The sequence below is a fragment of the Diadema antillarum genome, unplaced genomic scaffold (assembly GCF_040938485.1).
Source record: "Diadema antillarum isolate AM-2024a unplaced genomic scaffold, OU_Dant_1.0 scf00000036, whole genome shotgun sequence".
In the NCBI taxonomy this organism is placed as follows: Eukaryota; Metazoa; Echinodermata; class Echinoidea; order Diadematoida; family Diadematidae; genus Diadema; species Diadema antillarum.
The window spans coordinates 4,119,797-4,146,059 of NW_027270925.1; the positions used below are offsets into that span (position 1 = coordinate 4,119,797).

Below are 26,263 nucleotides of genomic sequence, written 5' to 3' on the forward strand. Positions count from 1 at the left end.
AATACCTGGGCACGAAAATAACGGCATATACAGTATACTATAACATGTATATTATAACATGTATATGCCAACCCCGGGGATGTTGTGTGCTCTTGAATTCTTATTTAAAAAATCAAGAACCAAAATTCTGGATTCCGATTAACATTTTGCAGTTTCCTCAGAACGATATATAGACAACATCGGAATATTCCTTGAAATTCAACAGAATGGATCTCCTACAGTTAGATAACCAGTTTCTTGTTCTACAGGAGTGTTCACATGAAAATATGTAGCACATAATATAGAATGTCACACCACAAGTCGCAGTCTGTACATCAATACTACATGGAAAAGTACAAAAGCCGAAATATCGTTTTTGACATATTTCATTTTCACATTAAACTTACAGAATTTGTCATTACAAAAAGTAGAGTGGGGAAATTTCCTTATGTTCTTGACAGTGTGGGCTATCAAAATAAACAGAAATTCTAAGACCTAGCTACAAGGTACCACTGGAATATACATAGGTTTGAGGGATTTTTTTTCATTTATATTCTCCTGCAATTCAATAAAGTATTGGTCACTTGGTTATAAAAGTCTTTTTGTTTTCTTTACACAGCTCTCAAAAATGTTTGCAATACCTCATGTCAAGATCACACATAAAAAATAGTGATTTTTTCAGCATGTTGGTAATTTGTTTTGTTTTGCTTGTTTTTTATGTCGTTTCACTAAAACTTTACTTGGGCTTTGACTCACCATCAGACACTTCACAAAAAAAAACAAAAAAACTGTAGTCGTAGAGCAGATGACAGCCGTAGGTCTTGCAGATCACTTTATACCAGACTGCGACAAGTATTCAGCAGAAAATGTTCTAAATTCATTTCAAAACTTCTGATACACTTTGGTCCCCACATGAAAGAAGAATATTTACCTCACACAATCCTCAGTACAAGTGTGCCTGCTCCAGCAGAGTCAAGTAAACAGTGGACAAAATACTGAACATTTCATCTCATGCCACACAATTCATAAATGTTTCCACCCTATCATAAAAAAAAAAAAACAGTTTTCAAACATTTACCCTAGCTCCACTGCTAAATTCCCTTCCAAAATATTATTGCTCCACATCATCAGCAAATACTGCAATATCCAAGATGTCAGGATTTGACCAAATTCTAGTTTTGTTCATATCAACCTGCACCTACGAAGAAGTTTCGCACAGTGCTTAAACACTTCATGTGTTTTTATGTGTTTTACTGTTTTTTGCTTCGTTTTGAGAAAAACAAATCATTACATGCTTGATACTATGGGTGACCCTGAAAAAATTCTGAGAGAAATGGACAATGGAAAAAAAAAAACCATCAGTTAATGATTATGAGTGGATTAAATTTGGTGCAAGAGTCCTGTGGCACATTTTCATTGTGTGTGTATAATGTATGAAGAGTTTGAATGCAAAACAGATACAGTAGGATCTCGATTATCCGGCCATCAATTATCCTGATTCTCTGTTATCCGGACGTCAACTCGCTGACATTTTCTTTTAAACGTTTTCACATATTTTCAGTGCCATATCTCACTCAAAATGAACACACGTTCAACAATTATCGTGTGATTACACAACGGGACATATTCCAGTCTTAGCAGCGGACTGTTATTTTACGTCAGTTCGTGAGAAGATTTTAGAGACTGATGCCACGCTTGTCACTGGCATCGAGTGCACAGCAGTAGCTACAGTACAATGCAGTGGCAGTAATTCCATAAGTTGCAATATCGACCTCATTGTCGGTCGCTATCAATCAAACAGTATATGAAGGGATATTTTACTTATATTTCCATTTATTTCCACATCAATTCCTGAAGTACGAAACATGATGTGTATACTCCTATAGCATGACATGCTAGAAAATGCTGTATTCGAGCATACATTGCATCTCTCTAATCTGGTCAAGTCTATTATCTGGACGCCCAACGATCCCAACATGGCCAGATAATCGAGGTCCTACTGTAAATGCCATTTTCAACTATTTTTTCTTTTCTAAGTGAGGTCTTCATCAAATAGAGAAAAATCAAATTTTTTCAATGATACTGCACTCGTTACATCACAAGAATTGCTTTTGAAGATAATAACATTATCACATATACTTCAATCATTTTTTGTTTTGTTTTGTTTTGTTTTGTTTTGCAGCAGCTTCAAGCTCAAATACCTCAACTTGAGCAAAATGGATGTATCGGTTTTGCTTTTAAACTCTTCATGTGTACACTGGTTCACCTAATACATTATATCAAAAGTCCTCCAGCTTTTCACCATTCATGGAATAGCAGCATCAAAGCTGTGGCAGAGGAAGGCAACCAGTCTTGCTGATGCAAGATAAGCACGAGTCATGGGGGGGGGGGGGGGGGGGGAGGGTTGGTGGGAAGGAAGAGGACCCAGGACCTGCCCTGAACAGAACATAGGAGCATGTAGGTGAACACTCTCACTGGAACAATGTGAGGTGTCTGGGTTTCTTTCAAGGGAATTCAATCTGGCCTCACAAATACACATGTACTGCAATCCGACAATCTCAATCCTGGTAGCCATAAATAGTCTTAAGAAATAAACAAACAAACAAATAATACAACAAACCATTACAGGGTAAGTACAAAGTAGCATACATATGTGCTTAATATCATGATCCTTCTTTAATACAGCAAAAATATTGTAAAAAAAAAGAAAGAAAGATGGCTCTCAGTGACAGAATTTGCAGTTTTTCTTCTTTGTGACATGGAATGCCGACTATCAACACCTTAAACATCGAGATAAAAATGAAGTCTACACAATAGGAACGGGTGAAGTTTACACAGCTATATGCTGCAGCAAATTCCAAAATACCAATCACGTATAGAGTCGAGCTGTCTTGGGAACTATTGATGGTATAATAAAGCTACTGCAGTGGAAGGAGGCGAGACACACAATTCGGGAACTGTCTGTGAGCCGTGGGCCGGCAGGACAAGACTTCAAGCTTACTTCGTTACTTCAGTAACACTACTTGTGTTTGGGAAGATTGGTATGTGCCAAGGACTCTAGCTTGTACAAACCATAAGGCATGCGTATCAATTGCACTATCTTGTTGATGAGAGTCTCAACACGTTTCTCACAGGGTCCTCGGAAACAGAGCAGAGGAAACCACATGGGAAAAAAAAGTCTTGGGTTTGGACGAGTCCAATTCCTAGCAGCGGGAAGATGCTTAGACTCACAGGCATTATAAATCTGACATAATATTGACACACTTCTTTTGGAAGGAGCTGACGTCTACAACTGAAAAAAAAAAATAATAAAAAACACCTAAAAACAGGAAGGCAAGGACAAGTCCTTCAAGTGCAGTACAGTCATAGCTAATGAAGGTCGTAAGCCTTGAGCACTAAACAAAGCCACACATAACTGAAAGAAAGTGTATGGAAAAAAAAAAGAACAAAAATAGAGACATTCAAGGTGCCAGATGAAGACAGTTTACTGAACCAAAACAAAGAGAAAACGACTCTAGGAATTGTTTCTCATGTACAGTGCAACCCTTTTCTTTGTTTCTACCATCTTCATAATGACTTTTTTTTTTCTGTAATATTGTACAAGAACATATTCCACATATTTTTGTTTTATTTTCTTCTACTTTACAGTTTATATACAGATAAGTTCATTCTTTTTTCTTAAATTCAATCCTCTCGTATTATGTGTAAATCGTAAATGGCTGAACACAGGCATTTTCAACACCAGCAAAGACTAAACATCCCATTCTGTTAAAAAAAAAAAAGAGAGAAAAAAAAGTGCTGTATGTTGATCATGGCTACCGAACTGCATCACAATTACACATGGACATGTAGTGGTGGTATCTGCCACTTCTGAAAGCAAGATGGGTCGTAGGTGGCGCTCTGCTGTCCTCACGCTGTCAAATATTCAGGTGTGGCACGGGCTGTCTGCTCCGGGAATCATCTCCCACGTCTTTGTGCCGCTGACTTTTGGAGCCTTGTCGGAGCGACAAGGTCTCAATCTGCAGATGTACTACGACGGAGCAGATCCTTACGGTACGTACATAGCTTCCACATTTCCAAGGAACCAATACATCCGGTTTCATTTACAAGAAATCTGTTCTGCTTGAGTTACTTAAAATAAAACAAGATCAAAACGTTTATAAAGACTGATCAGTAACCACAGAGGAATAACTATCTATTTGTCTTTGCTAACTAGGAATATTCTGGGTCTTTTTTTCTTTTTCTTTTTTGAGTCCACACACATTGTCTTCTGACCGTACATGGATTGTTGTAAACACGAGAGGTGAACTTGCTCATGCTGGCCCACAAGACAAAATGTCTAGTTTACCTCTATGCTTTTGAAGTCAGAGGGACCAAGTAGTATGGCGCTATTCAAGTATGTCTGAATCATTCAATCAAATTGAAAAGAATTTTTCAGAGTAAGCAAAACTTTTTTTTTCTTTGGTGTATGTGTGTGTGTAAGAGAAAGCACAAACAGTCTCCCTAGCTAGTAAAAACCAAATAGGGACTCTACATAATCATGCTCTTCCAACACAAAATCCGTCTGTTTGGTGAACTCGTGTGCAAGAAATCCTTGAATGGTGATCATGCCTTCAAAGAGGCTCTCCTCTCACTAATCATAGTAAAAATATTGCAAAGTTTGACAGTGATAAAAGATCTGATATTTTCCCCTTTCTCTATTTACCTGCTTTTTTTTTCTTCTTCCTCTCTCTTTTAGGTTCACATGGCAATTTTGGTGGGTATCAAAAATTTGGGAACATCTCTGGATCTGGTGATGATGTCTGCACCATTGCCCTACACAACAATTTTTGCCACACATGTGGGCACAAGATTAGTTATCTATAATGGAAAATGAGACAGCAATTACACACGTTTGGATCATATCATCCATCTGCAATGTGGGCACGTACCTGGAGACTAACGCCAAAACCCATCTGCTACACAAATCATCCACTTGCAAGTGGCAGCATGGGCTGATATACTTATACTATCCAATACAAATGATACAGAGTGTCAACAGCTTGCTTTGTCTTGGTTTGTTTTCCGATAACCGCGGAATACACCACCAACCAGCTAGCATCTTGGTTAAAGAACAGCCTATCAAAACTAACACAGGGAGTTTATTCAGCTCAGCTAACCATTGCAGGATCTGCTAATCAAATTACAGGTATTCACATTAATTAGATGGAATTCCTGCATCACTTTTGAAAAGACAATAAAAAAAAATTCTGAATAAACGTTCATAAAAAAAGGGCAGAAGAAGAGAAGGGCACAAAAATATGATGCAGAAACACTCTTAGTCTCTAAATTCACAAAGCAATTGAATTCATGTTATTAAAAACGACGCCAATCCCTAGATGCCTTCTTCTGTACTATGCTGGCTAATAACTGGCAACCATAGCCTTTGTACAACCCCAACCATGCAACGTGGTGTAATCCAAAACACCACATGTGCCTTTCCCCTTCATTTGGCAGTTTAAAAATAGGACGCTTCACTGTTCCAAAGGAACACGGAAGCAGCCATAGTTATGTGGAACCAATCAGCTCGCTTGGAAAGAGGACGGACTCGTCGCAATCCACTGTGGCGCGGCCCCCAAGCTGGACTGCGACCACCCAGCGGCTGTGCTTAGACAGCTGCCCAAAGGCTGGTGGGAGGCACCTCTGGCATGCTGGGAGTCCTCCATCGTATGGTGGAACATAAAAATTGACATGCAGCTGCGGCAGGGCAGTGAGAAGAGTCGGCTGTGAAGTCATGTGATACCTTGACCCCTCCTCCCGAGGTACGGAGAGAAGAAGATGGCATCAGCTGAGATCGCAGCGTGGAAGAAGTCTCCACTCTCACAGAGAGCTCTTCCAGAATGGTCAAGTGATGTTGCTTTTTATCTCACACTGTTTTCTAGCTTGCAGAAGTCCTCGTTCACATCGTTTCAAGTCATCCTGACATCCCGTCTTTTGATATCCATTGTTTCATCTGGTTATTCTTTTCAATACTCCCACGCCCAAGTAGTGTACAGCACGTGGGACAAAAAATGAGTCAGCGTGGCAAACTGCCATGCTGGATGGGGTGAGAACTAATGAGGTGCAAAAACAGCAAGTGTGTTACCAAAATACACCCATGACTTAAAACAACACAGATTGCACAAGATTGATACATTATGTTTTTTGGCCTCCTTCTTTTTAGTTGTGAAAGGATGGTTCACACTTCCAAGAAGAAGAAAGCTTTTAGATCAAATACCAGTGTCTTTGGGTGTACTGTGCAATCCTTTCTTCCATTGCTACACTAAAGGGGTGGTTGTGAGTGGCTGTGAAAATGAACAGTGTTAACATGCCTTTTTTTTGTATGATAAAATTTGTGATGGTTTTCTTGCATCTTTATTTTCTGCTGATATTTTCATTTCTTTTTTTTTTGGTGTTTGCTGACTTCAACGGATGCAGATGTGAACTTGTTCTCAAACTACTACTAGCCCAGTATTGACTTCGATTTCGTCGCAGCTGTCATGTTGCTGAATGGTTCCGGCCTCACTTCACAAGCACAGTTCGTTGGAGATCTTGGAGGCAATGTTTTTGAAGGCCATGGAGGTGCCCGATATCCGCTTGAACCGCACGCCGTTGAGCGAGAGGCGCGGGGAGTTTGCACACCTCCATCTCCCACTGGATCAGGTTGTCCCCCCGGCCGTCGCCGTGCACGCAGAACAGTAGGTAGCGCTCTCGCTGCTCAAAGTCCACACTGTTCGACTCGAGCACGCGGCGGATCTCGCCGATGATGGAGTCCCGGCTCCTTGGAGCTGGTGGTTTTCATGCTGAACGTGAAACGTAGCGAGCGGGGCTTGGAGAGCTCCAGGGGGTGGTTCCCGCTCAACAAGTGACCTAGAGAGAGGGAGACAGAGAATCAAGATGGACGTTAGAGTGTGGTCAGCAAAGCATCAGATGGGTCACTTGGCTCAACAAGTGACCAGGGGTCCATTTCATGAAGTCATCCCATAAAAGTCTTTACAAAAATCTCAGAATGGCCTAAGTTGCTCATATGTAGCTATGTTAAATCCATTTCATGGAGTCTCTCGTGTGTCTTATGAGCAAAATGTCTGTCAAAAGACTTTCATGAGATGGACCCCTGAAGAAAGAGAGGGAGGGAGAGAATAGAGATGGATATGTAAAGATGAATAGAGAAGTATCCATGCAGTCATTTGACTCTGTGCCAGCATGAAAAAACATAAAACAAGAACACACCCTCAAGGCGCGGTCAGACTGGCAAAAGATCGAGAAGTTTAAGTTTAATGGGCATAATTGGCTCTGTTTGCACTTAATCGCAACTCTCTACAGACATACAACACACTAAAGCAGGGACTATAGGAGAGGGAAAATAATTCCAGAATTACTACCGCATTTTGTTGTCAATATTTTGTGAGTTACATGTGCCTCTAACCTTTACTAACAAAACAAATGCTTCTTTTGTGTCTTGTTGCTTTACGAAACACATAAAACCAAATCACGCGAAACCAATCAAACTGCAAGTGTGTTCTGTCCTAATATCTGGAAATTTTGCTGTACACAGTATTCAAAAACATCTGTTTCATGGTAGTGTGGGAGTTGACAAAATATGATGAGGAGTGAGGGGGAGAGACCTTCTACTGAACTTGGAAGCAAATTTGCTGAAGAGGGAGATGTTCTGGCGCCGGTCCATGGTGGACGTGTCCTGGGCGCTGCCCTGGGCCACCGTGGGCCCGTTGAACATGTTTGGCCTGCCGTGGAAGGTGCTCCGCTTGGCCGTCCCCCGGGCCAGCTGGCTTGGCTGGGTCTTCGTGCTGGGCGACCCACCGATCTGGTGTCGCTTGGAGGGTGCAGTACTGCAAAGCACGAGCGAGAAAGGTAACAAGAGACGAGTGAGAATGAATCTAAAAAAGGAGCTAATCAAATCAATTTATGTAATACTTCTTAACTAGATTCTTCACTAGCTTCTCTGTAACACCTACTCATTGATAATCTTCCCCCCCCCCCCCCTCCCCATCAATATTGTTCAGTTTTTTAAGATAGTTTGCTTGGCACAACTTTTATGCCCCGTGTTGCCTGATGACATTACTGGTAAACATTGCTGGTAAACATTCCGATTTCTGGGGGTAATCAAGAATACATTTTGTCTTTTGGGGAGCTTGAAACATGTGTTTCTTATTGCCACAAAAACAGACAAAATAAAACCATGACTGGAAATTTCTGATACGTCACAAACAAACAAATAAAGGAAAAAAAAGTGTCTTATTTCTGGTTCCCCTTTCAATTCCAGATAAAGTAGAGCAAAGTAACACGCGATCACACTGTTCCAAACATGTCTGAACTTATGCACTATACTGCAGCAGTATCTTCGCTCAGATTCTTTCTTACTTCAGAAATTAGTGGTCTCACAAAGTGACTTTTCATATTGAGTCCATACACACTTAATTAAGGCACTGATGGCTTCATATCAGCAACAGTTGTGAAAAAGAAAAGAAAAAATCCTGGGAAAATAAAGTTTGTTGCTCATGTTGAAATAGAGACAAAGACCAAGAAGGATTAAAAGTGAAGTTGTAAAACATGACACAAACATGACACTTCCATCACAAAATACGTATAAGATCAGGCTGAATTGATTGCTGGGCTGGAGAATGAATGCTCAGGCATTTTACATGACACAAACACAATACAAACCTGGAATGCCTGAAAGTGCATTCACCCCAAAGAAGGCAAGGTGAATGCACTCTGATTCACTGAGGAGACACACGGTGTTTAAGAAGAATGAAGTGCGTATAAACTTGGAAGGAGAATCACACACGTTAATAGGGTGTCACAAGAACGACTGTAGTATGACCACAACACGTTAGAGTATCCTCGGGCTACAAATGTTCGGCTTTGGTTAAGACAGTGAACACAACACCTGGCTATATGAAAGGGATCAAGAGTCAGAAGCATGACCTGGGTTGATGGGGGTGGGGGTGGTGTCATATGCTGTCTTTTCCCCGATTGTTAAGCATCCACCATAATCTCGTTTCTATAACCGATAAGAAACATATATATGCAGACCTCGCAACCTTTCTAAATACAAAATGCGGATGATTTGGCACAAAAGTAGGAAAGAAAGAGCAGTTCTCATTGGAGCGTGTAGTAAAATTATCCAGAAAAACAGGAAACTCCCATTGAAACAAGGGTTGGGAATGGTCAAAATTCAGATTCTTTCCTCCAAATTCAGAATGGTTGGGAGGTCTTTATCTGGTAGACTTGTGCATGTTGCAACTAAAATGCTGCAAAAGGTGTGTGTTAGTGTGTGTGTGTGTGTGTGTGTGTGTGTGTGTGTGTGTGTGTGTGTTGTGTGCATGTGTGTGTGCATTTTTGTGCATGTTTGTGCTGTCCATGGGTGTGCTAACCGACTTCTGGCTGACATCAGTTTCATGATCTATTCCAGCAAATTTTTGATATTTGAGGTCCCGTACTGCATGGCGGGTAAATGTTTTTACAGGGCCTTCCTCGATTCTCTCCGAGAGACTAAAATTACCAAAATGGAAGATGTGGATACGGCCATTGCCTTTTGTGATTGTTTGATGATAGTGTCAAAATACTGGAAGGGGGTCTGGAATCGTTTTGTCTGGGATATCATTCCATGTTGTTGGGATGCCATGCATGCATGGTACACACTGTGGTCATGAGAAAAGTCCTATTTGGAATTGGAAACTCACTACAGTGAAATTAATATTACCCACTCAACCAGTCAATACAGGGTGCAAGGTAACATGGTTTCCTTTGGCACATAGTTTAAGATTGTTTAATGTTTGCTACTGTAGTAAAATATGGAATGGTGTGTATTTTACTTGAACTCGGAGCATTAATTATCAAACCACAATTCATATTGAGTTCATCTTTGAATCCAATTCTCTGGTGGTTGAAGCACAACTATTATTGTCAGGTTTTAGTAAAGGTTCCTCTCATGGAACAATGTTGGAATTAATAATACATACAAGACCAAAAAGAAAGAAGAAGAAAAAGCACACATCAATCTTACACAATACAACAACAACAACAACCACAACAGAACAAAATGGCAGCCGTCAGTCTGGTTTCTGAGACTACACATGAACTCCAGGCAAAGAACAAAATTAAAAAAGGGGGAAAAAATCTTGGTCCACAGTTACACTATGAGCAATGAGCAAATGTGAACTGACACAAAATGTTTTCAGTGGTCTGCAACTGGAACCGTACAAATGTGAGAACAACTTTTTAGAACACGACACGGGCATAATTAGGGCACACAAGGACATGAGAGAGGGAGCATACCTCCGGTGCAGTTCACAAACACATTGATTGCAAGAATGAGTACGGGTTATTCCACAAGGTTTGACCAAATCACACCAGGCATTACAAGTGAGTGTGCTTTTCACACCTCCCTGCGACGCATTACATATTTAACGCCTTCAATCACTTATCAAAGTTATGCAGAGACCTAATCCCTCACAATACATGCATATTAGGCCATAATCATTGCTTCCCATTATTCGAGACACATGGCTTATCAATGTACAACTTGTGATGTTAAAGAAAATACACACACCCACATTTTTGTATTTGTATTACTGCGAAACTACTACAAATTACTACAATTCGCAGAGAAAAGTTTGCACGCACTTTGCAATAACGTCGGGAATGAAGTAAATATTTTTGTGTTTTTTTAAATTTGCCAATAGCATGTGACTCACAGAATGCGCATGAACAAATACCCCGCAAAATATATGGCGTATGCAATGGTAAAGCACAAGCCAGAAATAATGGATATGATTCTCCCCTTGGGTGATGCATGAAGTAAACGTCATATGAGTACGCAGGGAGGTGGAAGCTCACCACTTCACTGTTTTCCACTGGACAAAGTCCGTGAGTTGACTAGTGGGTGAGAGCTAGAATAAAATACAGCCATGGGGGGAATGGGGGAACGGGAACACACCAACAATGCACACTCACAAACAGGTATCAACATGAACCTGAAGCGAAACATCATACGTGCGTGATAACCATATAGCTACAGCTGCAACCATGAAGCACATTGAATAGGATGAGGGCGGAAAGAGAGAATGCTACCATATTCCCTGCATTTCTAGATGATTGTTTTCTAGAACCTTTTTATTTATCTTTTTTTTTTAGGGGGAGGGGCTTTGGACTAAAGATGTACCTTTTCTACCCTTCAGCAGTCTCACTGAGCTCATTTGTGGTATCAAAGGCATAGCAATGCGTCATCTTTTTTCCTTTTCATTTTCTTCATTATCAAACAGAGTCTCATTTCAATTTGCATTGGTAGGAAAAACCATCATCCCCATTTGACGAAGAGAGCAGGTACTGTATTTTGAAGATTTGGAAGAGGACCAAAGGTTAGACAGACACCAGAGACAAGACAGAGGATCTATAGAATGCATCTCGTGAGAGAGAACCCTGGAGGGCAAAACCAAAAGAGGGGCGCTCACCTGGGCCGATTACTAGGGTCATCTATGGGCGGTAAGCATCGCCCCTTTGACCGGATGACTGGACGTGGACGCTGATTTTCTGATGTCTCGACGACCTGGACGCGAAAACGTAAAATCATAAGCGTGACCAAAACTCACCCCTTTCGACCACAAGAGGGGTGGTGCCTAGCTACCTCCTTCCTCCTGCATTTGGCTTCACCTCATTTTTGCCCCCCCTCAATCTTTCTCCATGGGAATGGGGAGGCGGGAGGGGGTATAGGGGGGTAAGTGGTGGCGGTGGTAGGGTATGAAGATGTGGCATGTGGGTTTGTGGGTTTGACATAACGGGAGATCAAACTGAACTGGTTCTATAGGAGATAATACCAACTGTAAGGGGACGGCTGACTAAATCTAGAAGCCTTAGGCGTGGCAATACAGGCCGTCCTTGATTGCGCTATATACACATCAAACCAACGGTCCTTGAATCACCAGTTCAGAAAAGCAAAAACACAAACAAAAACCTGGCTTCTTTCCTCATATAGGGCAGTCCTTTTAGGATGTGCTTCAAATTTGTGTGTCTCTTTTGCAACCCTGAAAATTAGATTCCTTTCATAAGCTGGTATATTTTACAGGTAGGTAATTCAGACCTTTCCTCAGCATAACAGAACTGGAAACTTCTTTATAATGGAGGGGAAACAATACTACAGATTCCTATGAATTCATTTGACCCTGAAAAATTCAAACCATTATTTTCCGTACGAAAGGGGAGCATTCACTAAAGTGACTTTGGGTCAATAGTTTTTCATGTCTTTATCATTAGCTCTGATGTGTACTACTTGAAGATTTTATACACAATGTTGGGAGACATCCTTAAACCACGCAAAATTCTGTGATGTTTGCAAAAAGGATATGACCTCTACGACCAATGACATAAAAAACTGGCTTCAGACTGATCTCTACTATGTCACCTGTACACAAGGACCACACGCCACACTTTGGGATGACAGTCTTCTGTATTCTTGCCCCTCGACAGCTTTTTTTTTTCTTCCCCCTACACATCTTCCACGGGGTGCAACACATTTCTACTCCACTGAAACATAATTGGCAGCACACAGAACTGGGTATATGGACAAAGGTGAACTGTTATACCACAAGGATATATATATATACATATATAGTGCAGTGGATTCACAACTCTGCTAGCGCCTGCACGGTAAGCTGGGGATGGCAAGCTTTCTACTTTGAGTGAACATGCCCGGTATATGCATATTAAAGCTGCCCATACAGCAAATTTGCTGTTGCTAATGTGAGATTTTAAAGTTTTGTTGCAGTGCTGTCAAAGAGGGTACATAAAACAGGATTTGTTTGCCTCAGCAGATCATAGTCCCACCTATGCAAAACTGTGTGTGTGTTTGAAAAAAATGCACACAAGACGAACTGTCTATTCGTTACTGGCTCAAAGACAAAGGGGTATTGCAGAAATTTCAGAGGAGATACACAATTACAGACTTCCTCTCTGGTTTCAAGGTGTGGAAAATATATACGTCTTGCTGACTACAACTGAAATGTGAAAATGAGGATGAAATAAACAATAAATCCCTGTGCTGGCAACAAAATTGGGTAAGCCTTGGTGATTTTCCCCAAGAATGCATCATAAACTATGACCTATACGACCCAACTTGGAATTGCTATGCAGAGTTGTGAGCTCACCGAGTTGTATATTAGCAAGCAACACTGTGATTGTGTGTGTACTTTACAAGTCAATATCACACATACACACACAGAGTCACACACACACAAACACACACACACAGACACACACAGACACAGACACAGACACACACACACACACACAAACATACATGTACAATACTGACCAGCATATTACCAAATTACACAACCAGAAATTTCCTTTCCTGATATTAAAACATGTGCTTACACATAGACACAGACTTAACAGACCTCTCCTATGTGGATATATCCATTTGTACCTGGATTCCTGTGTGCATAGAACATAGGTTGTTGCCGCCCAAACCCTCAGCCAAATTTTGATACATGATCCAAATCCTAAATGCATGTTGAAAACCTGGCAGCACGGGGATTGCATGGGTGGCCCGATTAATTTGCTGCCAACCAGGGCACACTCGAAAACCACAAAGAGCACCGGTCAGTGAATATGTGCATTGAAGCACATTGTTAATCTCCAGCGGTCAACTCCAGTTGAGATTCTTCGTCTGCGTGTGTACTTAGATAGACATCAGTAATAAAGCTGTATACAATTTGTTACGGGGAATCTCAAATATATTCTGAGCCAGGCCAGCTTTGAAAGGGATGTCCACATTTCGCTGGTACGTATTCCTCGTTTGGTCCATTTGAGAGGATAAGCACAAATGAAATCAGAACACACAACCACAAACTGACATACACACAAACATTCACTTCCACTCACACAGGTTATATCCCTCCATATATCTCCTGGCTGACAAGCAAGCACATACAAATACATAAGTACCACCAGAAAAATAAAAATAACAAAATAAATAAATTGACCTTGGTGTCAGTAGCCATAAAGTGGACGTGAAGACGTCAAAAGCACACCGGGTGCATAAACATAGGTAGATATATACAATTATATATATACAAACAATCATAGATATATATTATATGTCAATCTGGTGAGCAACAAACAGGTATAGCTTGTGAGAACGATCATCAGTGTGTGTTTCATTGAAGAAGTCGGCTTGTCGATGTCGAACCAACGCTGATAACAGATCTGCCCTGATAGAACTCCTTAATCCTACATTCACCATGGCCTTGCCACAAAAAAAAAGTTCCACAACCCACTGTAGGACGTGAAAATGTGAACAATTTCCCCGGACTTCCATCTAAAAATGCTTGCGGTGAGCCAGGCTTGCTTCACTGGTGGAGTCCTCTCTGCATCATGACAGATCAATCCTACCGAAAGCATCTGAACAAAGAGTGACCTTGGACATTAGAAATAGTAAATACCAGATTTATGTGGATATGAAAAGTTAAAGAAAGGATTACTGGTTTCTACTAAAGTAAGAAAAGGAAAGAGTCTATGGCGCCGACTGATACATACCTGTCACTGCTACCATTCGGTCTACTCGAGCCCGGAAAGTCTCGTTCTCCTACGACGTACGTGTTTCTCCTATTCATCCCAGGGGGATTGTGCTGTTGAAATATCGAAGGAAAAAATAATGGTAACATCTAATTCTTTTGCAAGTCTAGACCAACAAACAAAGGATTCCACCTGAAAGTCTGATTGCAAGATGTAAAAAGTAGCAAAACTGACTTGAAATTTAAACATGGACCTTCCCTGTGGTGGGTGATTAAGCATGCAAACTTCTCTTACTTTGGATCTAACTACTTCTCTATACATCTTCATCTGAATTGTATGGGCATTTCATCATGTTAAAAATATCAAAGGATACAAGTTATCAACCATGATTATGTCATCTGTGTATACGAAAGTTAAGACACCCAAAGAAAGTAAGTGAAGCTAGTGTATCACTCATGGAACTGGAGGGTAGACAGCAACTGAACATCAATAAAAAAACCCCACAAAACCAAAGAAAAACAAATTAGAGCACTCTGCCATTAATTTGCTCTAAAATCATATCATCATACTCTGTCACTGAATACATTCTCTGAAAAGACACTTTATGTACACCAGCTTCATCACCTGGGGTGTATTCCCGACCTTAGTCCTGGTGGCTTTACATGCAACACTGCAAACATTTGGTGCATTGAAAGTCGGGGAGGTTCCAAATATAGCTTTCAGCGGAGCACTTATGAACTCCTCACTAGGCAGTATTATACCCCTTTCAGCAACTCGTGCATTTTTGGCGAACTCCTGGCCCGTGCTAAAACAGCCCCCACCAAGCAGTAAAAATTGTGTACAGTTTTTACAGCAGAGCCGCGCTTCTTTTATGACCCATTCACAAACTCCGCCACATAAGGGATAACGGCCTTGATAACTGAACGCGGGCTCTGGTGGAGGCACGGCCAGGGAATTGTGACCTTTGACCATGCAAGGAATTTTGGTTGGAGCCTGGTGCCGCTATCTTTCATCATAGACCCTTCCGTTGTCGCCAGGTCAGCGCCTAGTGCCGGCCTATGCAGCAGCACCGAAATAGCGCGAGCCTGACACGGGCCATTTTGGTCCGCGCCATTCATAAACTCAAAATTTTACCTCTGACCTCAGGCCTGGCCCTCACCAGAGAGTTACTGAAAGGGGTATATCACTTCAAACGTTAGACTTTTTGATATGTTTATTCAAGAGTGGAGAGCAGCCACATGGTCAAATAGAATTTGTACGAATCATAGAATGTTTAAGGATAATTTGATGTTTGAGAAGTATTTACAGGTCCTGTGTAAGAAAGACTATATTACTTTAAAGGACAAGTTCACCTTCATAGACATGAGGGTTGAGTGAATGCAGCAATATTAGTAGAACACATCAATGAGAGTTTTAGGAAAATCGGACAATCCGTTCAAAAGTTATGAATTTTTGAAGTTTCTGCTCAGTCACGGCTGGATGAGAAGACTACTATAGCTTGTGATGTCATATGAGTACAACTATATAAAGAAAGTATAAAGAAAATTCAAGATATTCTCACTTTTCTCACATAATAAAAGAACACTCGACTTCTCTCTTTCAGAAGGCAGGGGGAATAATATTACCCCTAACATAAGTCAGTAACAAGTCGAGGAAATTTGCACTTTATTTAAAAAGTCACGCTTTGTGAAATTCTCTTTTTATTTTCCTTATATCGTTGTACGCATGTGACATCATACACTGTAGTAGTCCTCCAGCAGTGATTGCACAGTTACTTTAAAAATTCATAACTTTTGAACGGATTGTCGGATTTCCCCCAAACTTTCACTGATGTGTTCTACTAACATTGTTGCCTTCACTCAATCCACATGTATATGAAGGTGAACTTGTCCTTTAAGTAAATTCAGATGTCGATATAATGGATTACCTGTTAATAAGGGCAGGTTCGATGCAAGCCTGACAGATGAATTGCATTGTACTATATGTTCATCTGCAGATATATGGGATGAATTTCATTATATTTTTGTTTGTCCCTTTTTCCACAAAGAGAGACTATTGTATTTACCTAGTAGCTTGACTGCCAGTAGACCAAGTGGCCAAACGTATGGCCAAACTATTCAATTCAGCTAATGCTTGCCATTTGAAAAAACTAGCCAAATTTTTCAAAATAATTATGTTTCTGTTTTCTTCAAAACCAAAGAAGAAAGACAGTAGTTTTGTAGAAAGTAAAGTAGATGTGAATGTGTGTACACGTAGTGGTAGAGTAGTTAAAGTCCTTTATGCATTGATTTGTAAACATGTTTATCTATATTTGTTATTTTCACATGCACATGTACATTATCACTTACATTTTTGTATTCATATATTGTAAATATGTTTGTACTCTCATACCCCGAGAGGGGGTCAATAAAGCCAATAAAATCGTACAAATCTTACAAATCATTCTCAACTCAGGCTTTCTTCAATTTCTTCTGTCATTTAGTTTTTTTGTTTTTTTTCAGGGATCCTCCTACAGAATCAGGGAGACTTTGCATCCTGTGTTAACAAACCTTGGTTGGCAGTTTACTTCCGCTCTTTGGCGTTGTCTTTTTCCTATCTGGGATGTCCGACTGGTTGGGGTTGTTGGCCGAGGTAATGGACATCCCGGCGCTGCTGTCCTTAGATGACCCGATGGGCCCGACGCTGGACCGCCCTCTGTATGGAATGCCCAAGTTCTCCTTTAGACTACTGTCTACACGCTTGTACGTGTGGGTCCCTGTATGGGTCAAAATAAGGGTCGGGGGGCAGGAGTCACAAGAACGCCACACACAGTTAGTCCAGCATGGTTTATACTCGGCCTGACGCTCCACTGACACATGGAGTACTGGCATGACTTGACATATTTTACATCATGTGTCAGCACATGCAGGTTGGCTTTGGGTTAACAAACAGCTCATTGGCATCACCACTCCCTCCTGCATTAATTCTTGGGCCAAACATGCACATCACACTGCAATGGCAAAGCTCAATACCACATTCCCAGCCATTTCTTTTAATACTCTTCCAACAAATAACACTGCAAAAAATCAATACCTGTGAATTCCAGGAAATCTACCACAACCAGTGCAAAACTTGGTCACTGTATCAGTCATTTTTATATAATGCCTTGTCTCATTCTTGTTGATATCCCCACAAGTGACACTTGTTATACACAACATTTGCTTAAAGAGGATACACAAAAATCCATGGCAACCAATTTCAATTCTGCCAATTTGATGCTGTGTGTGACCAAACTTGGTTTCTTTAGATTTTCAGTGAGACATATAGAGGCTGCCAGACCGAAATGGACTGCATTGTATAGCCACAAGTTTGCATTCAGTGAGAAGTGCATGTTTAGCATGTCAAGTCAATTTTTGATGATGGTTAGTGTGAAGACTCGCTATAAGAGACACACGTCTACCATGTAATCATTCTCATACTGTCACACAACAGAACTAGATACGACTATGGGTCGAGATTAATTTGATGTGAATGACTACTGCCGAGATGTAACAGTGAAATTTGCAGCACTGAAACATTTATACCATTTGTTGCCAATTATAACAAATAACCCACACAACATTTACTATCAAAAGCCGATTTAAATTTGAATTGAGCTCTCTTTAGCACAAACTGGCGAACAAACTAGATCTTGAGAACACCGAACATTCTCCCAGCATCTCCCACTGACTTGTGGAATCATTTTGCAGCTATTTGTGGCTATGCTGAAACGATTATTCCAGTCTTTCTACTTTACTTCTGAACCCTCTGTCAAAAAGGAGTCTTCGATTCTTCCTCATGTTACATACATGACTACATGAACAAACCACCAGCTTTTGGATACTATACATTCATACTACACACATATATGTGTATTTTTACAGCAAAGATTATTCCCGAAAACCTGAAAGCTCTCACTCATGCAAAAGTGATTACAAGTGCTGAAGAGCATTTTGAAGAAATAGGTTTAATATAGATATTTGTTACTAGGTCACCTGGAAAAAAAAATCCATAAAATTTATTACTTTACAGAACTTTGGTCTATTGGAATGTCTTCTCCTTAAGCCTTCCCTACTGTTCTTTTAGAGATACCAATTTTGGTGCAAGACACAGCCGTCTTGCCAAATACTGCTCTCTGGTCATACGTCTTAAGCAGAATGATTGAAAAATCTAGTTTTCCGCTGTTTTATCTCCCTATCTCTTATTGACACCTTAAAGTTTTTAATCACTGTCCATCACATCTCAGAATGCATAAAGATTTAGTTTAGACTGAACGATTCAATACAGCAAAAGCATGTGCACCTCTGAAAGTTTCAGTTTTGAAAGTCCCTTCTGAAACTAATGCCTTTTCCCCTATTAAAATGCTACTCGCACTCCATATTACAACTGTTTTCGTGTGGTTTAATGCGTACCCTTCATTTTAGAATAAAAAGACAAAGACTGAAATTGCCCAAACAGATTGCCAGATCCCTTGCATGGCTTTTACCATACAATAAAAAAAGCAATAGCAGAATGTTTGGTATAAATTATTTCATTATATACAGGAAAACAAAAAATAAAAAAAAGGTCTCAATCAAATTCTTCCTCCTTCTTTTGATTAATTTTCATATCATCTTCATCCTTATAAGTGGTCTTCCTGTGACTCAAATTTCACTTTATAGAAGTAAGGAGACAAAAAGAGTCACAATGTTTAAACAGAGGCAATCCTATATCAAACAGATCACATGAATAACACAGGTTTTGAATTAAAAATGCAAAAAACAAATTTGAAAAGGCTAAAGCCAACCATGGGTAATGCATCTTTGCCTTTAGAACAAATTAATTGAAAGCATGATAAAAGAAACAACATTTGAATTTAAGCACATATTCCTTTGAATTGCAAATGAAACAAATGAAATCAAAAGCTAAAAATGACTTGATAATGAATATGATCAAATTCAAATGTAGAACAAGAAATCACTTTCAAATTTAACGTAACAAAAAAACAACTTGTATTTCAGACTTGAAAACATGTTGTCAAGACATAGTTAACATTTGGAAAGAACTACATGTATAGCTTTTACAAAAGAACTGCTGAAAGATAAAGGTAGCAAAATGCAGTGGTTGGTACTGAGCATTGACGATTCAAACAGTGATACACTGTACTATCATTGGGTGCTTCCATTTGGTAGTCTGCATGAAAATTACTGTTTGGTTTTCTTGTTCTTTCACATTTGGTGTTGTTTGGGTTTCAGGATTTTGATTCATTTACATCTGGAAGGTTTGGCATTTACAACTGCTCACAAGGGGACCAAAACATTTACGGAAATGAACAATGTCCACATAAAGAGTAATGCGTTTGGACCGCATCAACCCGGGGTTGCACGGCTCTTGAGCTTCAGTACCACCTCACTGCATCTGTCTTGCACCTTTATCCGTAGACGGATTCGCCATCCACCAACCACTGATCCAATGGAGAATGAGCCGAGTTAAGGGGAGTCAGGTGGTTGCAGCATGCAAGGCATGGCTCTCTCCACTACTGCTAAGGGGTTAGTGCAAGCCCACAATGATTGCCCAAGATGACTGGGTTTACATTTGTCAACAAGTTCAAGCCCCTTTGCTTCGGATATGAAATGGTCATGCATGGATGCACAGCAAGAGGCTGACATTCATTAGCCAAATTCAGATGGACTTGACTCTTTTGGAAAAAAATTAACCATGCATTAAAATCTGTGTTTTAAAGTACATTGGTCCTAGAAGATAAAGAAGAAAAAAACTTGATCAAATCAACCAGCTTTTAAAAATTACATACAAGAACATGAAAGGGACTAGAAAATTAGCATACAGTATACATGGTATTTATATAAAGGTGATGGCTCTTGATTCATCTACATATCATTAAAGAAGAAAAAAACTTATGACCAAATCAAGCAACTTTTAAAAATTGAATACAAATAAATTACATTAAAGGCCCCAGAAAACTAGCATTAACTATACATTGTATTTGATATGAAAGTGATAGTTCTTGATTCATTTATACATTTTTATCATTATTTATTTCATAATACCATTTATCTATTTTGTAACAACTGTGTATAACTAAGAAACAAAAGAAACAATGCACGTTTTGGGAATTGTTTTTTAGTATGCTACATTACATATCATTGCAAAGCATTGATCTTGTATCCCGATTCCTACCCCTCCTGCGACATGCCATGCAAACTGATGCATACTTGATGAAGAAAAATAGCTCCCGCCCATCCAAAGCGTATGGAGAAGCAGTAATATGTGGGCAGATTGTGAAGTTCTGAACGACTGCATCAGGCCACCCATCTTGTCCCGACACGTAGCCCCTTCCAAATGATGGATGGGTATTTTGTATTGCTGTCACCAAATTCACTAACAAACATACTAGAAAAAAATAACTGGTATGAATAAAAAGTTAGCTTCAAGTCTACATGACATGCCAGATTGATAAATGGATTAGTGCTTCAGATGAAATTTAGGCCACTGGGATATCATAGTGCCTATATTGTATAACACTCCCCCCCCCAAAAAAAAAAAAAAAAAAAACCACAAAAACAAAATCACAATGAACACTCAATTTCTGGTAAACTTTTTAAATACAGACTCAATTTTGCTTTAAGCTTGATCAACCGCCCCTCCATTCAATTGTCACTATCTGAATTGCATTAATAAAATGAATCGGAACAGTGTACTGATTTTCACATCCAGTCATGCAATTTTTTCTCGTCTCCCCATCTGCCTTGCGATAATGATTTTAAAGCATGTGGCTTGATAATATCTGGGGTACAGAATCTATTGACAACACAAAATCACCATCTATCTGTTTGACTTTGTCACAAAATTCTTACTTTGATCGTGCAAATATAAGTTAAGACATACATGAATGAACACACATAGCCATGCTATGTGGTATAAATACATCTTCATATATACCACTGACAAACGACAAAAAAAAAGTAAAAGAGAAGAAAAATAGACTTTACACTTCATCATATATATATATATATATATATATATATATATATATATATACATACATTTTTTCTTTCTTCCATACAGGAGTTATTTCAAGCAATGTCTCACTTTTTGAGAACAATTAATCATCCAAATATCATTAAGGGGGGGGGGGGAGACAATGATGTCTTCACAATTTACGGGAGTAGAATCTTGCACACACTAGTACTAAATACACAAAGAGAGATCAGAATCACAGACATGCTGCATCATGTACAGCGTAATAAGATTTAAAAAAATAAATAAAAAGATAGACAAAAGAAAGACCCATTTATTCTCTTGGGCAGTGTACCCCCCCCCCCCCCCCCCCATGGAAAAACCAAAAAATGTCAGATGGTGACCTTTCTACTTTGTTCGCAGTGTAGTGGAATATCTTACTGGTAGTTTAAACCAACAATACAACAATCAGTTGAAGCAATAAACATACTTCTTTGAATTCAATTTTTTCTTTTTTGGACTGCCTAACTCATATTATCATCTAGTCTCATGTTTCACAACTATCCCTTAAAACTGCTGACATAACTGGTGGCTGCAATTTGTCATTTGTCGTTTTAATGAGCCACTTCATATTCTAGACATGTATCTTGCATGTGAGAGCTTCTGCATGCACACAGCTATGGCTCCTGTTCCCTTTACAGATAAAAATTTCAGTATATTTTTTTTTTTTTTTTTTTTTTGTCTTTACGCTGTGACAGACCACTCACATGGCAGAATTTGTAACATATCAAATCATCTCCTAATTTCTTTATATAGACCTCAGGCGAAGCCAACACTGAAGTGTGGGTGTTTCCCCCATTGCTGCAATGGCTCCCTCACAGCTGATTTTTTTTTTTTCATTTGTTTTTGCACGTCGCTGCACTTTCTGGCCCCTGCACAATCGCACAGGCGAAACAAGTAATGAAAAGACTACCAACTTTGCCCAAAAGTATGGCAAATTCTGGATGGGGGATAACTGGCAGGAGTCGGAGAGATAACATAGACCGGACGAGCTGCAAACACGATCAGGATAGTACAGGATATGACATAAAATGGGATACGCAACAGGAAACAAAAAAACAACAACAATGGGGGAAGTAACAGACACTGCATTACAAATCACACAGCGGTACACAAACCCTACCTGCAATAATTCTACCTATCATGGTTACATGTTCAAAGCTGCTGTATACAAAACTCACTATCTAAAATTCACAAGATACATGTTACTACAATATAAATAGACTTCAATGATAACAATTAAAAAAAAAAGTTGTTAGCGCGACGACGCAGCTGCATGAAGGGTACCTAGCCCCGCAAGTAAGGGAGAATCACGGCCATTTGGAGTTAGATTTCCACTGGTGTTATGCAGGCTTGTTTTCAGGCAAATAAAACACTTTTCAAAGCAGAGCCATTTAGCAATTTTTAGTTTGTCTGCTTTTTCCCCCTCTCTGAATTGCTTCAATCCTCCATTTTAAAATGGAGGTCCATCACTGTATTTCAACCATCACCAAAGCATCAGCATGGAAGCAAAAAGAGGTTAACGCATTTGCACGGCAGAAACTTGAGCGTGAACGGTCAAAGACTTGGCTTTTTAGATGGGATGCATGGCGTGTGTTAGTTGATGAATGACTGCCAAACCAGCGTGTGTGGGCATGGCCGAGGGACCCACAATCATGATTTGAGTAATTATATACGTGATGAGAAAAGTCTTAGAGTCAACATGCAATTCCGCATAGTGTTCAAGTTGGCGTGAGCGAAGAGAATAAAATCAAACAGAATAGTACAGGTTCCATTGAAATAAAACTAAATAATGCCTCCGGCACCACTTCGTGGCTAAGGCATAAAAACAAGTTATGGGATTTTAAAATTTACCTCAACTTCTTCAAAACAGTGTTATTAGTAGCAACCACATATGCAATATTGATGAGGTAATAATGCATTAATTGGACATATCTCCCAATGTCTCAACGTAAAATGGAGATAAAAAGTTTGTATTCTCATTTAAATTTTGCTGTGATGCCAAACCTATAAATGATGCAAAGACCATAGCTGCTAGATTAGCCAAAAAGAGAGAGAGAAAAAAAAAAAAGATAATAAGTTCACGTAAATACCATTACTGGAGAAGAAGAAATTTTTTTTTTTGCGGTGTAGAAAATTTCATGCATTTTGCACAACGTGATACTAGCGTGAAATTAAAAGCACACAAATGTTTTGCTTGTTATATGTCATACTGTTTCATATTTTGATTCTGTTCAATTAATAACAGGCAAAATTCATCTCATCCCGCAAAGCATGACAACACGACTCATGCGAAAATTTCCACTTCTACAATATGATACTTGAACGATAATGACATCATCACCTCAGCTAATTTGCATATGTGGCTGTGACCCAGTATCACTATTCAGTGAGAACACGCAAAACCTGAACGTTCCGTGGTTTTCTCATTTTTGATCTGATTTTGAAGAAACTTCTACCGTTGTGTTTGATGGGTCTTTTACGCCCAGTCAACTTGAATGTCATGTGGAAAGGCACCTCAACGTAACATAGGAGACGAGCTATGCCAACTAATATTGATTTGAACACTGCATTTCTTTATCCATTCAGACATGCATTTTAGTTGGTGCAACGGTTAGTGTAACCCATGAAATGGCACAGAATGAAATATATACATGGTTCCTTCTGAAATCATCATGGAGCTGTCAGTTCCCATCTTAGCACATTAAACCCACACTTCACCATACTGTGTAGTTCTAAATCATTGGATGTTGTTCTACATTCTATTACTACCGAGAAAAAAAAGAAGCTAACAACAATGTGGGAGCGTTAAGAATGCAGTATTGTAAAAGCTGTTATTTTTGCGAATGACGAGGTCACAGGATGTTTTCGCGAGATGTTGTTTTCATGAATTGACACCGACGCTATCTCAAATGCACTATTACCCAAGCGCATGGTGACATTTTTCGTTTGCCGTTGAAGTTGCCATCCAATTGTGATTTGAGAAATTCACAAAAATTAAACCCTTGCAAAAATAACAGCTTATACAGTAGTATAATGTAACTCTAAAATGACACTATCACATTATGAGTTTGATAATCTATTTTTTTTTTTTTTTTTGCATGATATAGCAGTTCTTTGGTACCATATTTGAATGAAGAGACAAAAAGCACAGCCCATGATGTCAGATTTACAGAAAAAATGGGAAATGACTTTCTCAGGTTGTCACACTAGCATGAATATGTCTCTTGACTAATTTGAACACACATCACTGCAGCATTTGCATAAAACTCTCTTAGAGCTTAAATTTTTTCTTTCATATTAATCTTCAGACCCTTGAAAGGGGAAAAAAAAGGATTTATGAAATTCACTGAGCATTCTCAAAAATTGAAAGACATCTGAACTGTAAAATTCTGTCACAAAAAAAAAGAAAAGAAAATTGATAACTGCAAGCAGTTTTCACTAGTTCCACAAATGCTATCCGGGTCATGTGGTTTTTAGGGATCGCACTATATGCACCCAGACATAGAAATTCACGGTTGACTTCTGAACACCATATCTTTTAGAATGGCAGCCTTTTCACATTTTGGGTTTTAGAAACATTGCAATTGATCGTAACTGTAGCATAACAGAATTAATGCATACATTTCAATTTGGAGCATGACAATAGATTATGTCATTCTTTAGGGAAAATGCTGAAAATTCAGCTCTATTGAAAAAAAAAAAAATCTGCAGGACCAGTGTTCCATGCTTTAAGCCACTTGAATCTCGATGCTGAAGATTTATTCTACACGCACATGAAAATGGGAAGTTACGAGCATATTTGGCTTTGAATCCAATCATGGAGCTATTTAAGGCTGTGACAATAATCTGTTTGTTTGATTCTTTGTTTTTCTCCTGAGGCATTTTAATAATCGATTAAGACAAAAAAAGACAATTGACGAGCATCATCATCTTCCCATGTCTTATCAACAGATAAACAAGAAGTCCGTCTCAATACTTATGTCAATTTTTTATTCTATCTTATTTTATGTGGGGGGGGGGGGTACGTGGATACCTACTTATGCAACATTTTATCTATCTATTTATCTATTTAGTTTTTGTCCATATACTACTTCAGTTTCAATCACAGGAAATTAAGTTCTCCTAATTTGACTGCTATATGATCATTGTTTAGTCCTTGAGTTGTCCCCCCCCCCCCATTAATTAGAGGCATGTACCACTGTATATCACAAGCAAATAAATCAGGTATATCAACTGGATTAGTATTACTACAGAATGTAAAACATTAAATAATCATTGGTATCATGCAATTTAGTCTTGTTTCCAACCACCAAATATAACAACCAGTTTATGCTCAGGATTTTTTTTTTAGAGAAGAAATATGTAAATCAGATTGGACTGAAAGACATACACATTATGACACACATACACACGCACACACAAAACACACACTAAAACAGGTATACTTGAGGAGTATAAATCAGGCTACACATATCTGCTTGAGAAACTACAGAAAGACCAAAGAGCTAATTAAAAAAAAAGAGAAGTAATACAAGCAATACACTGAAAGGCTATCTAAGACAATAAAAGCAGGCAGTATCATTGCAATGATTGTTGTAATTTCAATATGAAGGAGAAGATTTAAAAAACAAAAAAAAAATACTGGAAGTAGGAAAAAAGAAATATGATTTCGACAATTTTTGGCCGGGTTTTG

The 26,263-nt window shown here is 39.2% G+C and overlaps 1 pseudogene; it reads right to left on the minus strand.

The window, feature by feature from the left end:
* Nucleotides 1-5,093: 5,093 nt before the first annotated feature.
* LOC139708634 (MAP/microtubule affinity-regulating kinase 3-like) overlaps nucleotides 5,094-26,263 on the minus strand; it is a 125,070-nt pseudogene continuing 103,900 nt past the window's right edge.